This window comes from Protopterus annectens, chromosome 1.part0, assembly GCF_019279795.1.
Source record: "Protopterus annectens isolate FY-2018-M chromosome 1.part0, PAN1.0, whole genome shotgun sequence".
Classification (NCBI taxonomy): domain Eukaryota; kingdom Metazoa; phylum Chordata; order Ceratodontiformes; family Protopteridae; genus Protopterus; species Protopterus annectens.
This window is the reverse complement of record NC_056725.1, coordinates 1860777463-1860799305: the sequence shown is the minus strand read 5'-3', so window position 1 is coordinate 1860799305 and position 21843 is coordinate 1860777463. Positions and strand designations below refer to the sequence as shown.

At 38.4% G+C, this 21843-nt stretch overlaps 1 protein-coding gene across 1 annotated transcript in view; it reads left to right on the top strand.

Annotated features, from left to right (window-relative positions):
• Window positions 1-21843, top strand: part of EGFLAM (EGF like, fibronectin type III and laminin G domains) — a 1039379-nt gene that overhangs the window by 119137 nt on the left and 898399 nt on the right. The window lies entirely within an intron of this gene.

Genomic DNA, 21843 nt, shown 5'->3' with positions numbered 1-21843 from the left:
CATGGAGGATCGGATGCTGTTTGTGTGTGTGTAATGCCCCGGTCACTACATACATGGCGGTGGGTAGAGAATAAGGCTTGAACCCTGTATCTAGGACCCAAGTGGCAAGAGCCTGAATTCCCTACCCACCACCATTTATAAAACATTTGCAGATTTTTGCCTCATATTTGTTCTGTTCCTCATAAAATCTGTGGTTTCTGTATTTTTGTTACACAGCCAGTAGTGCAGTGGTGCAGTGGTAGCATTGGTGCCTAACAGCTACATGTTGTCTGGTTTGGCTGGGGTGCCTTCTGTGTGGAGTCTGCATGTCCTCTCTGTGTTTGTGTGGGTTTGCTCTGGTGTCCTCAGTGGATATTTGTCCCTATTTTCTGGACTGTATTCCCCCATTATTGTCTTTTTCCAGGTTTTTTGTGCCAAGGTTAAGAGCTATGGGGATAACTGAACTCACTGAATATGTTTGGGGGCTGTATTCCCCCATTATCAGCTTTGTTCAGGTGTTTTGTGCTAAGATATTGACAGCTATGGTGAGAACTGAATTCACTAAATGGTAGCCATTTAAGTTTCAGTCTTCCTTTCTTTCATAAAGCAGATGATTTGACATAGTGGTATGTTTCTCTGACTGTTTTGTACAGGTTCCTGGGTTCAATATTTGGCAGTGAAATGTATGGTGGTAGCACAGCATTTTATTCTAACAACTTTCCAACATTATACAAGCAATGTTTAAAATGTGTCCCTGTTTTTTGGTTCCCCCCCCCCAATTTTGGATTTTTCCAGATTTCTTGTGCTGCAAAGTTCAGAGATGCAGCTGAGCGTCAAGTAGATTTTACAAGAAGCTGAGAGCAGCAGGGGAACAAAAGTTTAGTGCTGCTTATGTCAAGTCTGCTTGTGTTGTTAATAGCACAATAGGTAGTGTGTTTGCTTTTGATGCAAAAGGCTGTGGGTTTTACTCCCACAGTAGGTAGATGCATTGCTGATATTGTACTGTATTGTAAAGGGGGTGGCTGCTGCAGTCATTTTTGGTGAAGATACCTAGTAACTATGAACCTGTTATCAGTTTGCCATCCATTCCTTATTACAATATTACTAGCTTATCATGTTTTTAATGCAAATTAGGGAATTTATTCCTCAATGGCAACAGGCACTTTATTTGTAGATGAATCAATTAAATATAAAGTTGTTTGCTAGCAGCAACCTCTTCATTAGTTACAGATTTCTTTAATGTGGAATTGTTTAGATGACTTTTACTTCTTCAGAGATTGTGCATATTTACTGATTCTGGTGGACTGTAGAAGTTTGAGTAGACTTTTATAATAGAAATGTTCTGAATTGGGCAGTTTTGTCGTTATTGTTGCATGCATTTTTGTCATTGTTTACTGATAAAATGTTCTGAATTGGGCAGTTTTGTCATTACTGGTGCATGCATTTTGTTTCATTGTTTACTGGAAAAATGTTCAAAACAAATTTAAAATGCCCTCTAACAACTGTACTATATTGTTCAAGGAATATAATTTAATATAATCAGGAAGGTGTATCAAAGACCACGTGTATGTTTTGTGTGCAAGGGGCCTATGATTTGAAAACAGCCCAAAGTTAATCTTTATCTGCCACTGGCAAAATGTATTTTCTTTGAATGTGGGTTTCAATGCCGTTTCAATGAATGTGAGTTTCAAGGGTAGAGAAGTTTTAATGCTAAGTCTGTTTTCATTGTGAGATTGCATTGCTTTATTTAGCACGTCTTAGCGTTTGTGCTGTAAAATGTAAGATAAAACTTTCAAATGAAGTCCAAATCATCGTAGAAGTAAAGCAGTATGCACATTAGTGTTTATGGTAAATGGGGTGAAATAGCCAAGTAATGGTTCGTTGGAATGACTGCAGGGGGGAGGCTCCATTCGACCATGATTTTGTGAGGAGGAAGGACGGCAAACTCAGACAGCCCCGGCTGAACTATACCTCTCAACTCTCCAGATTTTCACAGAATGAATAGATTTTTGCATCTTATTTTTGGTTTGTTCCTCATAAAATGTGTGGTTTTCTGGCAAATAATTTAGGAATTAAGTCACTAAATAATGACAGACACTGAGTTTCAGACTGCATAACCTTCAGAAAAATGCATGCTAAAGCAAAACCTGTTATTTTATCAATTGTCTCAGTTTATACAACAATTTATAGTACTATTTATATGTTCCCCCAGTATATTTGGCCTTGTCGAGATTTCCTGCATTAACAGGTTGAGAGGTACATACAAATAAATTGCTTTATAGAATTAGGCATATCCAAACCTCTCAACTGTCCCCGATTTTGGCTCAAAATGTTGCTCTTCCCCTAATAATCCCACTGTAAAATGGCAATTTTGGAAGAAAACGTGGAGGGCTTACAATTAAGAAATAACTGTAATAATCAGAGTTATAGATTACTTTTATTTCAGAAATGCATATAGATTCTTTGATTTTGTCAGCTGCTCAAGTTAGCAGTACTAATATTAAAAAAGTTTCCCTTCTTTGACAGTTTCCCAGCTGTATTGTGTGGCTATTTTATATTTTTGCATCACATTTTTGGTCCATTTTTCATCAGATTGTGTTTTTTTGGCAAATTATTGGCAAATCATTAAAGACTGAAGTTAGAAAATAATGACAGACATTTGAGTTTCAGATTTTGTACCTATCAGAAAATTCATACTAATTCAAGACCTACTATTCTATTATCTTTCTAAGTTTATAAGAGCAATATTTAAAAATTGTCCTTATTTTTGGGCCTTTGTCTTCTCTGTATGGCTCTGTCCATACTTCTTGTTCTGAGGTTGAGAGGTATGACAAATGTGTCAGGGCCATCACAGTCAGCCAGAGACACTTCAAATTGTGACATACTTGTTGCACTCCACTCCCCCATGTAGTGACTCTGGATGTGTCCAAGCAAGGCTAGGAGCAGTTATGCAGTGTAAATGTGCAGAATATCCCCCCATCCAAGGTAGACACAAATGCTACTTTTAGTCTGTCTTTGATTTTGCAGAATGTTCTGGTTTCGGTCATATTTGTATATTGTTGATTTATGCTTATTATTACTCAGAAAGTGCCTGCTGCTCTGTGTTTAAGTAGCAATGCTTTAATGACCATCAGGTAAGCTTGTCTGAGATTGTAAGATGCAAGTAAGCTTTTATAAGCATACTGTTAAAGAACTGCCAACATTGAAATCCTTTCTGTTGTTGCCATACAGAGAATGATTACATAGCTAGATAATGTATAAGCCTTGGGTATTGAAATGCATATGACAGTATTTGTAATAAAGGACAGGACTACATTATTTTAAGACGCTCATTACATTTGTTGGAGACTTGCAGTCATCTTTGCAGGCTTTACCTGTAAACCAAACAGAATGCCAATCTAGCATGTGTGGTCCATTACCTGTACAGTAATCCTTTAAGCAATGTATCTTGAGCTTGTTTCTTGTTTGCTTTTCATTTTTTAATTTGATCATGTTTTCCCCATGAAACACGTAGATAGTTGTCTGGCAACATGTCTTTTTTGGATAAGAAACATTTTTACAAGTAGGTGTATCACAGAGATTGTTACTTTCAGCATGTTACTTGGTACTTTAATAAAGCTAAATATAAAATTATAATTAGAACTGCAGTGCAAGGAGAAGTAGTTTGATTTGAGTGCTGCTTGTTTTTCTTATATTTGATTTCGACTGGAATTCCAGTAATGTATTTAAAAAGTAATTTATTTTTTCATGCCTCACAACCTTTTTGTTTCCATCTAGATATTAAGTAAGCTGTCATGCAGCCAATGCATTGAAATTTTTTTTCTTCTACACTTCATTTTGTCTTGATTAGACTCTCATAATGATGGTTTGGCACCCAGGGCAGCGTATTAAATTAAAGTTACAGTTTTTCTGGTTTTGAGTATAGCTCCTCCCCTTTATAGTTGACCACACCCCTTCCCAATTGACCCCACCCATTCACCTGTCTCCTGCAGCTTCCCTTTGATTTGAAGTCAGCAGCCACAACTGAATCAAAGTAATGAATTTTGTCATGCTAGAATCAAATTAAACTTTTATATTTACTTTATCAACTGTGGTATGATTCAATATTTATGTGACAGAGTGCAGGAATGGTGCAATTTATATAAGGAAACAGAGCAAAGATTTATGACTAGACTGTGTCAGTATTTGAAAACTCTCAGATGTCAATACACTGACAATGTGTTTTGTTAACCTATTACAGAGAATGGTGTACCACAGAGAATGGTATACCACAGGGAATGGTGTACCACAGAGAATGGTGCACCACAGAGAAAGGTGTGCAACAGAGAATGGTGTGCAACAGAGAATGGTGTACCACAGGGAATGGTGTACCACAGAGAATGGTGTACCACAGGGAATGGTGTACCACAGGGAATGGCGTGGATACATATTATGTTGTCGAACCATAACAAGTTTGAATGTCATATTGTCGGACCCATATGTTTGAACTTGGAAAAGTTTGAATGTTTCAATGGGGATTTCTGTTCAGTGCAGGAAGGTAAGATTTACCTTTACTGTACTGTAGTGCGATCTCGGAGTTGGTATATTTAAAGAGCAGGGGGTGTGGGGGGCACAGCCATCAGGTGTGTTTTTTCTGTTTTTTATTATAATTTTTTTTTCATGTTTTCAAACTTTTGAAAGTTCGAATGTATGGGTTCGACCATATGGCGTTCAGACTTTTGAAAGTTCAACAATATAATATGAACCCAAATGGTGTACCACAGAGAATGGTGCACCACAGCATCTTTTATAGGCTCTTCAGTAATTATTGGTTGAAACTGCAGCCGGATGAAGATACCCAGTTAATGCTTCATCCGGAAGTAAAAAATAATATCTTTTTGTTGGAATTCAAGTTCCATGTACCCCAAATATGGGCTTTTACCCCATACTCCCTCTTGCTTCTGCATGCTAACTCCATAGTCACACCATCACAGGGAGAAGAAACATTTCATAAAAGACAGAATCACTGTAAGTGTTTCAATAGAAAAAACACCAACAATGATTTCCTCTGAGAAAAAGTGTTCTGTGAGTTGCAGCTTACTAAGTTCTGATCAATCGGTTGTAACCTCACCCACTTTACTATTGACCACTTGTAGGAAAGCCTGTAAAGCATAATTTTAGGTTTTTGTACCTGATGACATTGCTTATGCATTTCGGAGGTGAGTACTTATTTCATTGTTTAAGACACACACACAGTGGTAGTGTATCAGGAAATTAATTGTGTGCCATGGAATTAATGATATTTTAAAGTTGGTTCGACTTTCAGAGTTAAAACCTTTAAAAACATTTAAGATAAATTGAATTACCTTTTTTCTATTAAGGAGAGTATAAATGCGCTTATGTGAAATGGATTTTAAGAAGGCCTGTGGTGTAAAGAGGACATTTTACCAAGTGTTTTGTTTTGGCATTCTTTTGGATTTGTAGTCCTGTCCACAGCTTTCTTTGTTCTGAAGCAGGAATGAAACCATTGTGAAATTGAACAACTCACAGAAAGTAATTCAAAAAAAAAAAAAAAAAAGATTCAGCAATAACTTTGCTAATGGGTCAGTTTTACAATACTATATATCCTTAAGGTCCCAAAGGTAATACTTGTAGAGCAGCAACATGCAAACATAACAGTATGGTTCCTAGATTCTTATTGTGTCTGGTCTGTACAATGAACAGTGCTATTATTAGCTATCTACACAGCATAGAAATCTAAAACTGCAAAAGAGATAATTCTCTCTGGTCTGTGTAGAGCATAATACTGTAGCAGCCAGTGTCGGCTACTATAGAATAATGGCAAAAAGGTAGGAAAGCTGTAAACATTTTTATACACTTCACTTTTACAAAATGAAATATGGTAAAATGAAATACCTAGCAACTTCTGAAGCTATTCATTCATAAGAGGGGCACTTAACCAGTTGCAATTGTCTGTGTGGCAATGCTAAGTGTTTTATGATTTCAGAGATATAAAACCCTTCACACCCCTACACTTTTTATGTAAGGGAAGTAAATATAGTGGGAAGAAATAGCCAGGGAATTGTTATGGCTAGGCTTGTATAGGACCTAGGGCCGATAGCCTAGTACCAACCTATGAACCTATGAACCTATAACAAGTAGTACATCAGAGCAGCTAAAGCACTAATAATAGCAACTCAAATTTTATGTAACAAGTAGTACATCAGAGCAGCTAAAGCTCTGTGTACTACACCAAATTATGATCTGGTATTAATTTAATAACTAAGATTTTATGTGCTTTTGACAGGGATGTCAAGATTCACCTCTTGGGTTTTACTTCACCCACTCTTAAAGTAAATTTCTTGATATTTATAATTCAAACACAACTTGGTTATGATCTGATCATAGGTCTGATCAAAGCTTCTGTGTTAACATGTTCAAGAAACAGATGGCAACAAGTTCATTTCAGAGCAGAGCAAAGTGAAGCTTACATAAAAAGTGAATCTTTACATCCTTTTCAAGGTCATATAATCTCTTGGCATTGATTAGAGAAGCTGGTAATAATTTTCTGTAGCACACAAGGCTTTATCTGCTTCATTTACGAAGAGTTAGAGAGGAAAAAAGAGTATGATGACAAATGTGCAGCTCTGAAATGTATAATACCTTTAGTGCTGTCACACAGTTCTTTGCAGTACAATGAACTTTAGTACTTCAGATGTTTTGCAGTAGATATAATTTAGTACCTGAAATGCACTAGAAGATACAGATAAAAAGGAAATAAACTGTAGCAGCACAGTGTGTTAAAGCTTTGAAAGCTGCAAGCAATATACTATTGCCTCACAGAGAACTGACAGAAGCAAGTATATCTTTGTTCCTTAATTAACTATAAAAACTGTAATAACAGATACTGCATGGCAGTTTGACTTGTATTACATATTTTAAATCTGGTTCTGCTTCCTGCTACAGATTAGTTATGTCTGCTGTTTATGCGCCATTACAAAACTAAAGCAGAACAGCACTAAAAGGTGCTTAACAGACTTTGTTATGCAGCTTTCTTACTTTGAAAAGTGTTAGAAAAGTGATTAAGAAGTTTGTTTTTTCCCTTATTTTGGTATGTAATTGCAGCACTTTGTATACTTCTAAAACATCTAGGAGATATTTATTAGAATAAAACAAAGGTAAATAGAAAGCATGTACTGTTTGCTCAGATTGTAACACTTCTTTTAGGTTTACAGGCTTATTAATCCAAGTTATGAAGTTCAATGTATTGTCACCCGCAGTATTTACTGGTAGCACATACATTCTTAATTTATTTGTACAACTTCTGCTTTCAAGATCTTCTTTTTTGTCAAGTATATGATAGTTATGTTTTAAAGAAATGCAGTTTGGAACTCTTCTTTTTAGCCCCCCGCCCCCATTAATATCATTTAAAGCATTTTCCACATTTATAAACTTTTCTTCTTGTTCACTGACTACTCATTTCAACAGATCACAGAGATTTGAATGATTTTTTGAAGAGTAAGTTTCAAAATACTTCCAAAGGCTGGCTCCACCACCAATTGTGTGAATAAGAAATCACACTTAAAAGTTTAAAATATTCTTAAAAAAAAATCTGCTTTCCATTGCTGCTATGGCATTATTTATTTATTTATTTATTTATTTGCATTTGTTATCGAGGCAAGTGAGCTTATTCAAGGACCATTTTCAGCCATACCCAAGCCAAGAAGGCAAATGCAAGATGCAGACAACTTAAAATATATACAGTCCAATGAACAAACAATGTATCTTACAGCGGTTGTAAGCATAAGTGTGCATCCATCTATGTGTGTGTGTGTGTGTGTGTGTGTGTGTGTGTGTGTGTGTGTGTGTGTGAAATGAAGGCACCTTCAAAATTTTGTGATTAAATAGCATCATTATATAATGTGTTTCCCCATGCCAAACTACTAGGCATAATAACTGATGACCAACTTAAATTTGACCTGCATATTCAAAATTCCACAAAACAATACACCAAAAAACTTGGGGTGCTTTATAGATCAAAGAAATTACTTACCACCACCCCCATGAGCTACATTTGCTAGTTTATATCTCCTTCCTCACTTAACTCACTTCTAACCAATCTATAGGCCAATCTGACATCAAAACCGGAACTATGCTGGGAATAATGACCAACAGGGTGTGTGTTATTGTGGAAATAATGCCCACCAGGGGTGTTCTGAGGCCAGCACTGCAGGTGGAGGCCTCTACACCCCTGGAAGGGCATTATTTCCACAATAACACACACCTTATAGGGCATTATTGGGCTTGAATATATATATATATATATATATATATATATATATATATATATATATATATAGGGTCACTTTATAGTCTTAAAATACTGAAATATCAAAATTCAGTATTTTGAGACTATAAAGTCAAATGTTCGGAATGGCGAAAGTGCATAACCTCGAATCCGAATATTTCAAATGCGTGGTTGTGCTTTAACGGTACATGACGTGAAATGTGTTGTGTGGATGGTTTCCGATTTAGTATGTGGATTTAGGTGTAATTTAAGCTAAGTGCCTAATTTATAAGGGTTTTGGGTAGGTGTGTGAGTGTATGTGAGTGTGTTTGGAAGTTGTATGTGTGGGTTAGGGTAGGCAGGTAAAAGTATGAGTGTTTAAATGTTGAATGTGGTGGTGTTTGTATATATGTGATGTGTTTGTGCAAGGGAGTGTAGAATGTTTGGTTGTGAGTTTGCTGTCATTTCCTGTTTGGTGCGATCTTGGACTTAGAATATATAAGTAGGCGGGTGTGGGGGGTGCAGCCCCCCACGTAGAGGGTTATAGTGTAGGTTTGTCAGTTTGTATTTTTATGTCTGTCTGTGTTTTTTTTTTTTTTGTAGTGTGGGTAGTTTGGTGTTTGTGTAGTGTGATACATACTGTGTTGAACTTCGCAATTTTAAATTTCCAGGTTTTGGAGTTTCGGTGTTGTTTAGATTCGACTTTATATTCTCAAAATACTGAAATTCGATGTTTTCAGTATTTCCAGATTATAAAGTGAATATATATATATATATATATATATATATATATATATATATATATATATCATCTTCTTTCAGCTGTTCCCATTAGGGGCTGCCACAGCGGATCACCTGTTTCCATTTCTTCCTGTCCTCTGCATCTTGCTCTGTCACACCAACCACCTGCATGCCCTCTCTCAACACATCCATAAACCTTATCTTAGGTCTTAAAACTAATAAAATAAAACCATCACGACCACCAGTGTACTTCTGAAGCATTTAATATTGCTCAACACACTAAGCGCTTTCACCATTGAAACATAGCTTCATCAGAATGAGTGGTAGCTCATCAGCAGACCATATTTATACACTCATTAATCATCCAATTATGCATTTAAAACATGCCCATCTTAAAAAAATTCTGTCCCTTCACTCATATCTAAATACAACATATATCAAATTAAGTGCAAAATACATACAAAACACATACTAAATGAATACCCTCCCCAAGTGCATATATATATATATGTATATATATATATATAATATTCAAAAATTTGACCATGTTCATTCACTGTAGTAACTTTTGTTGTATACTCTTAATAGTATCTAGATTATGTATGCCCTTTGTCTCAAAATGGGTCGTAGTGAAATAAAATCATTCAATCCAGGTGGCATTGTTACATTCAGCATAACTTGCCATTTGTATTCTAATAATTCCACTTTTAGTTTTACATCACCTCCTCTTTCATTTACCAACACCCTATCTATGACAAAAAATAAAAATCTCTTAAAGTTTGTACAAACTATACTATGTGAATACAGAGCATTGTGGGAATCATAATTCTTAATAGCCCTAAAGTGTTCAGCTATCCGGTCTTTCAACCTTCGGATAGTCTTACCAACGTAAACAGCGTTACAATTGGTACACGTTGCTAAATAAACCACTCTTTGGGTGTTACAATTCACCTTACCTGGGCATGGGATGGTCTTATTAAAACCCTGTACACTTACATAAGGTCCGTCATTTATAAATCTACAATATCTACAAGTCCCACATCTATTCATTTTCGTTATTGTATTTCTGGGGACATGTTGTTCTAAAAATTATTTGATATTTCTTCCTCTAGAATACACTATTTTGGGAACATAACCAAACATATTTTTGAGTTCCCAACTAAGACAAACATCCCATGGTCTTTCTTAACTATTGATGTAGTTAACTTATTTACAGTTATACCCCAAGATGAAGGAATAAATTATTTTGCTGAAAGTTTAGTAAAGAGTAAAAGTTTAAGTAATGATAAAGTGAATTTTCTAATATCTTGTATGGAGATAGTACTTAAGAATAATTATTTGATTTTTGAAGGGGAGATCTTCCATCAGATCTCAGGAGTGGCAATGGGGGCAAAGTGTGCCCCCAGTTTTGCCAATTTAGTTTTGCTCCATTGGGAGGAAAAATTCATCCTGAATTCTATGTATAAAGAAAAAATGTCATTATATAATCGATTTCTGGACAATGTTCTGATCCTGTGGAAAGGAAGTGAAGAAGAAGCTATGTCCTTCATTGAATACCTTAATGCTACTACTAAGTTTTTCAAATTCACTAGTAAATGGAACAATGAAACAACAGATTTTCTTGACATAACTTTAATTAAAACTGGTGATGTTGTTGAGAGTAAAATATATAGGAAGGAAACATACAGTAATTCCTTATTACATTACCAAAGTTGTCACCCTATTCACCAACGTAGAGGAATAGTGAAGGGGAAATGGTAAGATTGTCCAGATTAACTAGTGACAACAAAGTATTGGAAAAAGAATTATATACATTGGTTGGGATATTTTTGGAAAGAGGGTATCCCCTCAAATTGTTGACTAAAACACGTAAAGAGGTATAAAACAAGAGGGACACATTGTTTCCACCTTATACTTAGGGTGAACTATACAGAAATTTTGAGGACATTATAGGTTCATAGGTTCATAGGTTCATTCTAGGCTATCTGCCCTGGGGCAATTATAAGCCTAGCCCGATTCTGTATGGCTTACGCCACCCCTTGATTTGAGTATACTGTGCCCTTTTTAAGGTTTAGTTTACTGTGCCTCTGTCTAATAGTGACACGGGAGTAATCCCTGGGACAAACCTACGATCCCCCATCCACTTATCGAGATTCTTCTTGAAGAGATTCAGTGAGGTGCTCTGCCTCACATGAACTGGAATTCTATTCCAGAGTGAAGGGAGCCTCTGGGTTATGAACCTGTCCCTCCAGCAAGTTCTGTTTATTTCTGTGCTGAGGTTCAAGTCCCTCAAGCGTGTGGCTTTAAGGGATTTAGATTTACTGAGGTGGAACATGTCCATTAATTCTGGATTTGACATAGCTTTGTATGTCAGGCATAGATCGCCTCGAAGTAGGCGGTATGCAACTGAGTAGAGCTGGAGTTTTTTTAACCGAGCAGCATATGGCATCTGTTTGAGACCCTTGATCCTCTTGGTGAGATACTTTTGGGGTCTTTCTAATTGCTGCAGTTGTCGTCTAAGGTACATCCCAAAAGGAGCATTGTATTCTATGATGGGCCTGATGAGGGATGAATAAAGGGGCACGATTACCTCTCTTGATCTAGATGTGAAACCCTTCGTGATGAGTTGGGCTATGTAGAAGGTCTTTCTAACCACTTTGGCAATGTGGTTTTCAAAGAAGAGATTGCTATCAACTTGGGTCCCCAGGTCCCTAATAACTTTCTCTGTACTTAATGGGTTTCCACCTATGTGGTAATTTGTGGGCACACTGTTTCTGCCAAAGGGTATGACTATACATTTTTTGGCATTTAGCTTTAAACCATGGCGCTGGCACCAGTTATCTGTCTCTGTGAGACCTTTTTGAAGGATGTTTGTGTCAGCTGGAGAGTTGATTATGGCGCCCAGTTTGCAGTCATCTGCGAACTTGGTAAGCCATAGTCCTCCCACGTTTGCCTGTACCTCGGAAAAGTATATACCGAACAAGAGTGGTCCCAGGACAGAACCCTGTGGGACGCCACTTGTGACCGGTTTCGAGTCTGACATAGCTCCAGCAACTCTCACTCTGTGGGTTCTGTCTTTGAGCCAGTTTGCGACCCACCTTGTGACATAGGGGTTTATATTTAAGCTGGATAGCTTATCTATGATGCCCAAGTGGGGTATTGTGTCAAATGCCTTTGCAAGGTCCAGATAGGCTGTGTGGACTACCTTCCCTTCATCTATGGCTTTGGTGACTGTTTCAAAGAAGTCAACCAGGTTCAAAAGGCAGGATCTGCCCTTGACAAAGCCGAACTGGGTAGGATCTAGTGTCTGTAGGTCCCCAATGTCTTTGTTTATGAGCTCCATGATGATCCTCTCCATAGCCTTGCAGACTAAGCTAGTCAGGCTTATGGGGCGATAGTTTCCAGGGTCCATAGAGGCTCCACCTTTGTGGAGTGGGACCACTGTTGCTGTACGCCACTCTGTGGGCACATATCCTGTAGTGAGGCTGAGATTGTATAGCTGTTTTATTTGAGGGATTAGTTCCTCTTGTAGTTCATGTAGGACGCAACCTGGGACGCCATCTGGTCCCATGGAAGCAGTGTTTTTTGCTTTGGAGAGGGCAGCCTTCACCTGAGCATCTGAGATGTTTGGGAGGCAGCCCTCTGCCGGGATAGATACTTGCTCTTTTGGGGGGAGGGGGTGGAGAAGTTTGCACTGAACCTGTCTGCCAGGATATTGGCGATGTCTGTGGGTTCACTGTATTTTTTGTCATTTAGAATCAACTCAGAACAAGTCTGGGAGTTGCATCCCAGGTTTCTAACATAACTAAAAAAAGCCTTATGATTGTCTTTGGTGTCCTGTGCAATTTTTCTATCGAAGCTGGCCTTGGAGGATTTTATGAGGGATCGTAATTTTTTGCTAGTACTGATCAGAGATGCCTTCCCTATTAGGGATTTTGCTCTATCATGTAGTAGCTTCCTCCTTCTGTTGTACAGTTTATTTATGGCAGGGGTCCACCAGACTGGATGCCTGCCTTTGAATGATTGGGTCTTGGTTTTGTTTGGGATAGCATGATCCATGCATTCCTGGAGATGTCCGTAGAATGCATTTATATAGGATTCTGCAGTTTGGGCTGTAGTTTCCACTGGCCCTGGGGCCTTGAAGGATTCCACTTCGGTTTTGAGAAGTGAGAAATTCGCTTTTGAGAAGTTTTTCACTGTGGTTTTCTGGGCTGGGGGTGGGGTCGGGATGTGGACATCCAGTGAAATTAATTTATGGTCTGATCTTACCAATGAGGGATATACTTTTGGTGTGGAGCATAGAGTCACCATGTTGGTAATGATCAGGTCTAGTATGTTGTCCCCTCTTGTGGGAGTGGTGACTAGTTGTTCCATAGCATTTGAGTTTATAATTTCCAGTAATCTTTGGGCTAAGGTGCTGGGGCTTGAGTAGTGCTCCCAGTCAATGTTTGGGTAGTTGAAGTCACCCAATATAATGGTGTTCGGAGAGATCTTCATGTTCTCCAATATTTTCAGGAATGGGATTCCTGATTTTGAGAGGGTGGTCTGTAGGATGCTATAAACTGAAAAGCAGTCTTGCCCACTGTTAGTTGCACATGGATGGTCTCCAATACTTCGTGCAATGCCACTAACCTGGAGGTGAGGATATCCTTGATAAATATGGAAACTCCCCCTCCTTTTGTGGTTCGGTCTGGGATTTGGGGCCGAAAAACACGATATGAGGTATAGCCTGGTAGTGCTGGGGTGCTCTCTGGAGCCTTGAACCAGGTTTCTGTCACTGCACAGATATCAATGTTCTCCATACTGAGGAGAGCTTCGAGTGCGTGCATCTTGAGGTTAAGACTTGTGGCGTTTAGCAGCATTACCCTTAGTTTCTTGTTCCTTCTGCTGTCTATGGGGGTGGGTTTGACTTTTGAGCCTTGCCTAAAAAAGTCACTATGGGTGTGGCAAGAGCCTTTGCCAATATCCAAAAGCCCAGTGGTGACAGGTGCAAGCCGTCCCTAGTGAAGCAACGTGGCTTGTCGAGCATGTCATCCCAGGCTGACAGACACTGGATCCCCTTTGAATGACACCAAAATTTTAGCCAATTGTTAAAATCGATCATTTTTGTCTTTGTACTGTGGCATCAATCTAGGTGAGGGTAAGATGCTGCTCAAGGTCAGGGTCATACCAGCCTGGGCTACATGATCAGAGAGCTCCTCTATGTCTCTTTTCATGTAGTCCAGGGAGGTACGTCTCAGGTCATTCACAGCAGCATGTACAATGACTGAGTCATATTTGTATTTGCTTTGGAGTGACCTGAGTGCTTGCGTTATGTGTCGGATCCTAGCACCCAACAGGCAGCTCACTGTGACCTTCTCTTTATTCAGCCTGGTGAGCGGGACGTCAGTGTGTCTGACAATAGAGTCACCTATAACAAAAGTATCAGGTGTGTTATTCAGCCTTAAGGGCTGTGGCTGCTTGGCACACTGACTTTGTGGGTTATGTGTTGTGTGTGTTTTGTTTTGAGGTAGCGTTTGCTTGGATGTCTGCTTTGGAGGTCTCTGTTGCTTAGGTAGATTTTTATTTAGAGCCTCCAGTATGTTTTGTGTATTTATGTGTTTGGTTCGCTGATGTGGTGGGACTATGTGATACTGGAATTGTGTTGTGTGAGGTTACCTTCTCCTCCTGACTGGTTACACCAGTTTTGAGATGAGAGAGCTCAGCCTCCAGTTTGGCTAAATAGTTGCATCTCTCACATATATTTGAACCTGTTTGGAGGAGGAGAGGGTTGTCCGTGTACATGAGACAGTTGTAACATTGCCTCAAAATTCCCAGATTCACCAACTGGACTGGAGAGGAAACCATTGACTGACCTTTGGACATGCTAGAGTAATAGGGAAACTGAATTTAAGATGGACCAATAGAGGACAGGGTAATCGTAGAGAGTATAAGAGTAAGTAGTGCTTATTGTTTAATAGTGCTAACTTGTAGGATTACTTAATTGGACCAGTGAAGGGCCTTAGAATGAGAATATGGTGTTTAAATTGAGAGATAGAGCAGTTCTAAGGGAAAAAGTGAAGAGCAGACTTTGTGGAGCCAGGAATAGTTTAAACCCAATTAAGTGGCGCTGCCCGTTGTTGCGCTATGCTCAAAAACACGCAAAAGAGGGTTTTAAGAGAGGAAGATGAAGGAGTTTTGGAATTGACCCAAAATGGCTAATAAAACTACAGTTTCAAGTCAGTAACCACTCCCACAGGGGCAGGCAGGCTGCTCAATGTTTTTCACTGCCAGTGATCAACAGAGAGACTTTCCTTTAGCCCAAGCAAAAAATGGCCTCACAGAAACTTACAAACAGTTCAAGAACAGCAAGCCTGTAACTGAACTTTTTTAAATCTCAGAAAAGTGGAAAAAAGCAAGATTTTTTTGTTTTTTGTTTTTTCAGAGATAGCAGAGGTTAACAAGTATCAACAAGTTATAACAGTGCAGTAAATGACCCCACACAAGAGTGCTAGGCCAAAGACAGATAAAATGCAAGTTTTGAAAAAAAAAATGATTTTAAAAATAAGTGCAAACAGGAAATTCAGTAAACAGCTCTAGGTTGTGCTCTAAATACAGTTACTAATGCAGAAATCAAATTTAACAAGCCAGAAAATGCTCAAAATAGGTGGCTATGCAGAAAAACTTAGCAAATAAACAGAGGAAAAATACTTAAAGTCTCAAAAGTGGCTCCTTTCTTCTCTCAGCGTTTTCTCCTCTTGGTGGGTGCTTCACCAACAGCCAACAAGCCTGAAAAGATTTCAAAACCATGAGGCAACCAGGTTTTAAGAGAGGAAGATGAAGGAGTTTTGGAATTGACCCAAAATGGCCAATAAAACTACAGTTTCAAGTCAGTAACCACTCGCACAGGGGCAGGCAGGTTGCTCAATGTTTTTCACTGCCACTGATCAACAGAGAGACTTTCCTTTAGCCCAAGCAAAAAATGGCCTCACAGAAACTTACAAACAGTTCAAGAACAACAAGCCTGTAACTGAACTTTTTTAAATCTCAGAAAAGTGGGAAAAAAGCAAGATTTTTTTTTGTTTTTTGTTTTTCAGAGATAGCAGAGGTTAACAAGTATCAACAAGTTATAACAGTGCAGTAAATGACCCCACACAAGAGTGCTAGGCCAAAGACAGATAAAATGCAAGTTTTGAGAAAAAAACGATTTTAAAAATAAGTGCAAACAGGAAATTCAGTAAACAGCTCTAGGTTGTGCTCTAAATACAGTTACTAATGCAGAAATCAAATTTAACAAGTCAGAAAATGCTCAAAATAGGTGGCTATGCAGAAAAACTTAGCAAATAAACAGAGGAAAAATACTTAAAGTCTCAAAAGTGGCTCCTTTCTTCTATCAGCGTTTTCTCCTCTTGGTGGGTGCTTCACCAACAGCCAACAAGCCTGAAAAGATGCCAAAACCATGAGGCAACCAGGTTTTAAGAGAGGAAGATGAAGGAGTTTTGGAATTGACCCAAAATGGCCTATAAAACTACAGTTTCAAGTCAGTAACCACTCCCACAGGGGCAGGCAGGCTGCTCAATGTTTTTCACTGCCACTGATCAACAGAGAGACTTTCCTTTAGCCCAAGCAAAAAATGGCCTCACAGAAACTTACAAACAGTTCAAGAACAGCAAGCCTGTAAATTAACTTTTTTAAATCTCAGAAAAGTGGGAAAAAAGCAAAATTTTTTTTGTTTGTTTTTTCAGAGATAGCAGAGGTTAACAAGTATCAACAAGTTATAACAGTGCAGTAAAATTACCCAACACAAGAGTGCTAGGCCAAAGACAGATAAAATGCAAGTTTTGAGAAAAAAACGATTTTAAAAATAAGTGCAAATAGGAAATTCAGTAAACAGCTCTAGGTTGTGCTCTAAATACAGTTACTAATGCAGAAATCAAATTTAACAAGCCAGAAAATGCTCAAAATAGGCGGCCATGCAGAAAAACTTAGCGAATAAACAGAGGAAAAATACTTAAAGTCTCAAAAGTGGCTCCATTCTTCTCTCAGCGTTTTCTCCTCTTGGTGGGTGCTTCACCAACAGCCAACAAGCCTGAAAAGACAAAACTTCAATGATTCAAAAGCTTTAGTTTTAAAATACAATCATCAGATAAAGGGGATAGAGGAACTAGTACACACAGCATGGGATGTTTGTCTTAGTTGGGAACTCAAAGATATGTTTGGTTATGTTCCCAAAATAGTGTATTCTAGGGGAAGAAATATCAAATAATTTTTAGAACTACATGTCCCCAGAAATACAATATCGATAATAAATATATGAAGATATTGTAGATTTATAAATGACGGACCTTATGTAAGTGTACAGGGTTTTAATAGGACCAGCCCATGCCCAGGTAAGGTGAATTGTAACACCCAAAGAGTGGTTTAGTTAGCAACGTGTATCAACTGTATTGCTTTTTACGTTGGTAAGACTATCTGAAGGTTGAAAGACTGGCTAGGTGAACACCTTAGGGCTATTAAGAATCATGATTCCCACAATGCTCTATATTCACATAGTATAGTTTGTACAAACTTTAAGAGATTTTTATTTTTTGTCATAGATAGGTTGTTGGTAAATGAAAGAGGAGGTGATGTAAAACTAAAAGTGGAATTATTAGAATAGAAATGGCAAGTTATGTTGAATGTAACAATGCCACCTGGATTGAATGATTTTATTTCACTACGACCCATTTTGAGACAAAGGGCATACATAATCTAGATACTATTAAGAGTATACAACAAAAGTTAATACAGTGAACGAACATGGTCAAATTTGTGAATATTATTATACATATTTTATATATATATATATATATATATATATATATATATATATATATATATATATGCACTTGCGGGGAGGGTATTCATTTAGTATGTGTTTTGTATGTATTCTGTACTTAATTTGATATATGTTTTATTTAGATATGAGTGAAGGGACAGTATTTTTTTAAGATGGATGCATTTTAAATGCATAATTGGATGATTAATGAGTGTATAAATATGGTCTACTGATGAGCTACCTCTCACTCTGATGAAGCCATGTCTGCATGGTGAAAGCACTTAGTGTGTGGAGCAATGTTAAATGCTTTGGAAGTACACTGGTGGTCGTGGTTGTTTTATTTTATTAGTTTTATACCCAGTTGGGTTATTTTTGTTATTTTATCTTAGGCCTTCCTCTTTTCTTGTTACCTGGTAGCTTCATCCTTAGCATCTTTTTCCCAAATATACTCAGCATCCCTCCTCAGCACATATCCAAACCAACATAATCTTACCTCTCTGGCTTTGTCTCCAAACCTTCCAACCTGGGTTGACCCTCTAATATACTTATTCCTAATCCTGTCCACCTTCGTCACACCCAGTGCAAATCTTAACATCTTTAATTCTGCCACATCCAGCTCAAACTCCTGCCTTTTTATCAATGCCAGTGTCTCTAACCCATATAACATAGCTGGTCTCACTACCCTCTTGTAGACCTTCCCTTTCACTCTTACAGGTACTCGTCTGTCACAAATCACTCCTGACACTCTTCTCCACCCACTCCATCCTGCCTGTACTCTCGTCTTCACCTCTCTTCCACACTCACCGTTACTCTGAACTATTGACCCCAAGTATTTAAACTCATCCACATTCGCCACCTCTACTCCTTGCATCCTCACCATTCCTCTATCCTTCCTCTCAGTCACACACATATATTCTGTCTTAGTCCTGCTGACCTTCATTCCTCTTCTCTCTGGAGCATATCTCCATCTCTCCAGGGTCTCCTCCACCTGTTCCCTACTCTCACTACAGATCACAATGTCATCTGCAAACATCATAGTCCACGGGGACTCCTGTCTGATCTCGTCTGTCAACCTGTCCATCACCATTGCAAATAAGAAAGGGCTCAGAGCTGATCCTTGATGTAACCCCTCCTCCACCTTAAACGCATCCATCACTCCCACTGCAGACCTCACCGCTGTCATACTACCCTCGTACATATCTTGTACCACTCTTACATACTTTTCTGACACTCCTGACTTCCAAATACAATACCACAACTCCTCTCTAGGCACCCTGTCATATGCTTTCTCTAAGTCTACAAAACACAATGCAACTCTTTCTGACATTCTCTGTACTTCTCCATCAACACTCTCAGAGCAAAGATCGCATCTGTAGTGCTCTTTACTGGCATGAAACCATACTGCTGATCACTATTCATCACGTCCCTTCTTAACCTAGTTTCCACTACTCTTTCCCATAACTTCATGCTGTGACTGATCAATTTAATCCCTCTGTAGTTACTACAGCTCTGTACATCACCCTTATTCTTAAAAATCAGTACCAAAACACTTTTTCTCCATTCCTCAGGTATCCTCTCACTTTCCAAGATTTCATTAAACAATCTGGTTAGAAAGTCCACTGCCATTTCACCTAAACACCTCCATGCTTCCACAGGTATGTCATCTGGACCAACAGCCTTTCCATTCTTCATCCCCTTCATAGCTGTCCGTACTTCCTCCTTGCTAATCTGTTTCACTTCCTGATTCACTATCCGCACATCATCCAACCTTCTCTCGCTCTCATTCTTTTCATTCATTGGTCCCCCAAAGTACCCTTTCCATCTGCTCAACACACTCTCCTCACTTGTGAGTACGTTTCCCTCATTATCCATTTTCACCCTTACCTGCTGCACATCTTTCCTAGCTCAGTCCCTCTGTCTAGCCAATAGGTACAGGTCCTTTTCTCCCTCCTTAGTGTCCAACCTGTCATACAACTCTTCATATGCCTTATCCTTAGCCTTCGCCACCTCTCTCTTTGCCATGCACCTCATCTCCTTATACTCCTGTCTACTTTCTTCACCTCTCTGACAATTCCACTTCTTCTTTGCCAACATCTTTGCCTGTATACTCTCCTGTACTTCCTCATTCCACCACCATGTCTCCTTGTCATCCTTCTTCTGTCCAGATGTGATACCAAGCACCTTTTAGCCATCTCCCTTACTAGCTCTGCTGTAGTTACCCAGCTATTTGCTAACTCTTCACTGCCACCCAGTGCCTGTCTTAACGCATCCCTGAACTCCACCTCACAATTACCCTTTTTCAATTTCCATTTGATCCTTGGTGCTGCCCTCACACTCCTCCTCCTCTTCTTGTTCACCAATGTCATCCTACAAGCCACCATCCTATGCTGCCTAACTATGCTTTCTCCAGTCACCACTTTACAGTCTCCAATCTCCTTTAAACTGCCCCTCCTACATAAGATACAATCCACCTGTGTGCATCTTCCTCCACTCTTGTATGTCACCCTATGAATAAGTGCTAATCATAGAATAAAAATATACAACAGAAAACATTTGTAGCCATGATCTAATATATTTACAATATAGCTACAATATAGTCTTACTATAAACTTATGTGAAGAGCAAAGTAAATATGTGACTGTGAGAAAGCCAAACAAAGATTTGACTTCCTCCTAAATGAAAATAGCAATTCAACTGAATGAATATAAAATTAAAAGGACTACCAGGTTAAGTTTACACAGAACCTCATATTATGCCTGTAACCCAACCACACAGGAGAATGATATTTCATCTAAGGGAAAAAAAAATCAAAGAACCGCTACAAACCTGACAAAATATACACACAACTAAGAATGTATTACGCATTACCTGTCACACCTATTTACATGCTCAGAAGTAAAGAAAGCAGTAATTTTTATTTCACGTCATTTAGAAACAGTCCCAAACAGATCTCCCATACCACCATCTTACCAATCACTGTAACATCATCATGTCACTTCAGTTCCATGTTTAGGCTTTACAGTTAGCAATCATCTCTAACCTCCTGCACAAATTTTCAATTCCTAGCTGCAAATAAAATGGGAAGCATGTGTGTATGTGTCTGGTATTATATTCCATGCAATGTCAGTGCTGTCAGCAAAGAGCAAATCAGAAGAAATCTGCTTATGTTTTAACATTTCAGGCCTATATTTTCCATACTTCATCCATGGAACACTTGTCTGAGGTATGACACTGCCATTGCATGGTTCTATTTCTATTTGAAAATAAGATTATATCATGTAAATGTGAAATCATAAACTTAGTTAGACTTGCTTAATAATACTACCATCATTCCAAAGATGGGGCAGTAAGAAAAATGCCCTGAAATTTTAAACCAGGATTATTGACAATGAACAGCAATGTTCTGTGTGTAAATTGACAACTATCCGCTTGCAAACTTTCTGTTTCAGTGTTTCACTTCCAAGTGCTCAGCACCATAACCTATAAAACGTCATTGTTATTGTAATGTATTTTTCCCATGAGATGATGTGGTGGAGTGACTACAGGATCACTCTACTTGGTGTATTTGAATGATTCATGAGGCACGGGGACAGGTATTCCAAGATGAATATGATGAAGATCTGTGCCAGATATATTTTCACTTGTCTGAATTCTATTTATTTTGGTGAATGCAGTCTTTTACATTCCATAATGCACACAAACATAATTGGCATAATAGTTCATTAAGTTTTTTGAGTACCATACATGAGGTACAAGGTTCATTCCTGTCCTCATGCAGATGTCTACAGTTTGCATGTTCTCTCTGATGTTCCTTTCATTTCCCATCCCAAAACATGATGGGCATTTCCACCTCAAACACACCTAAATTGTGAGCAGCTGCAAATACTCTAGATGGTCTCTATCAGGGAAAAAGTTTGTATTGACCAACTTGGGTATCAACTGTGGTGGACAGTATCTTCTAGACAGGATAACACAAATCACAGACAACATACCATGTCAGGGCTAACCACTCAATGGTGTAAAAATTGTTTTACCAGTGATAAGTGGGTTGACAACCCAA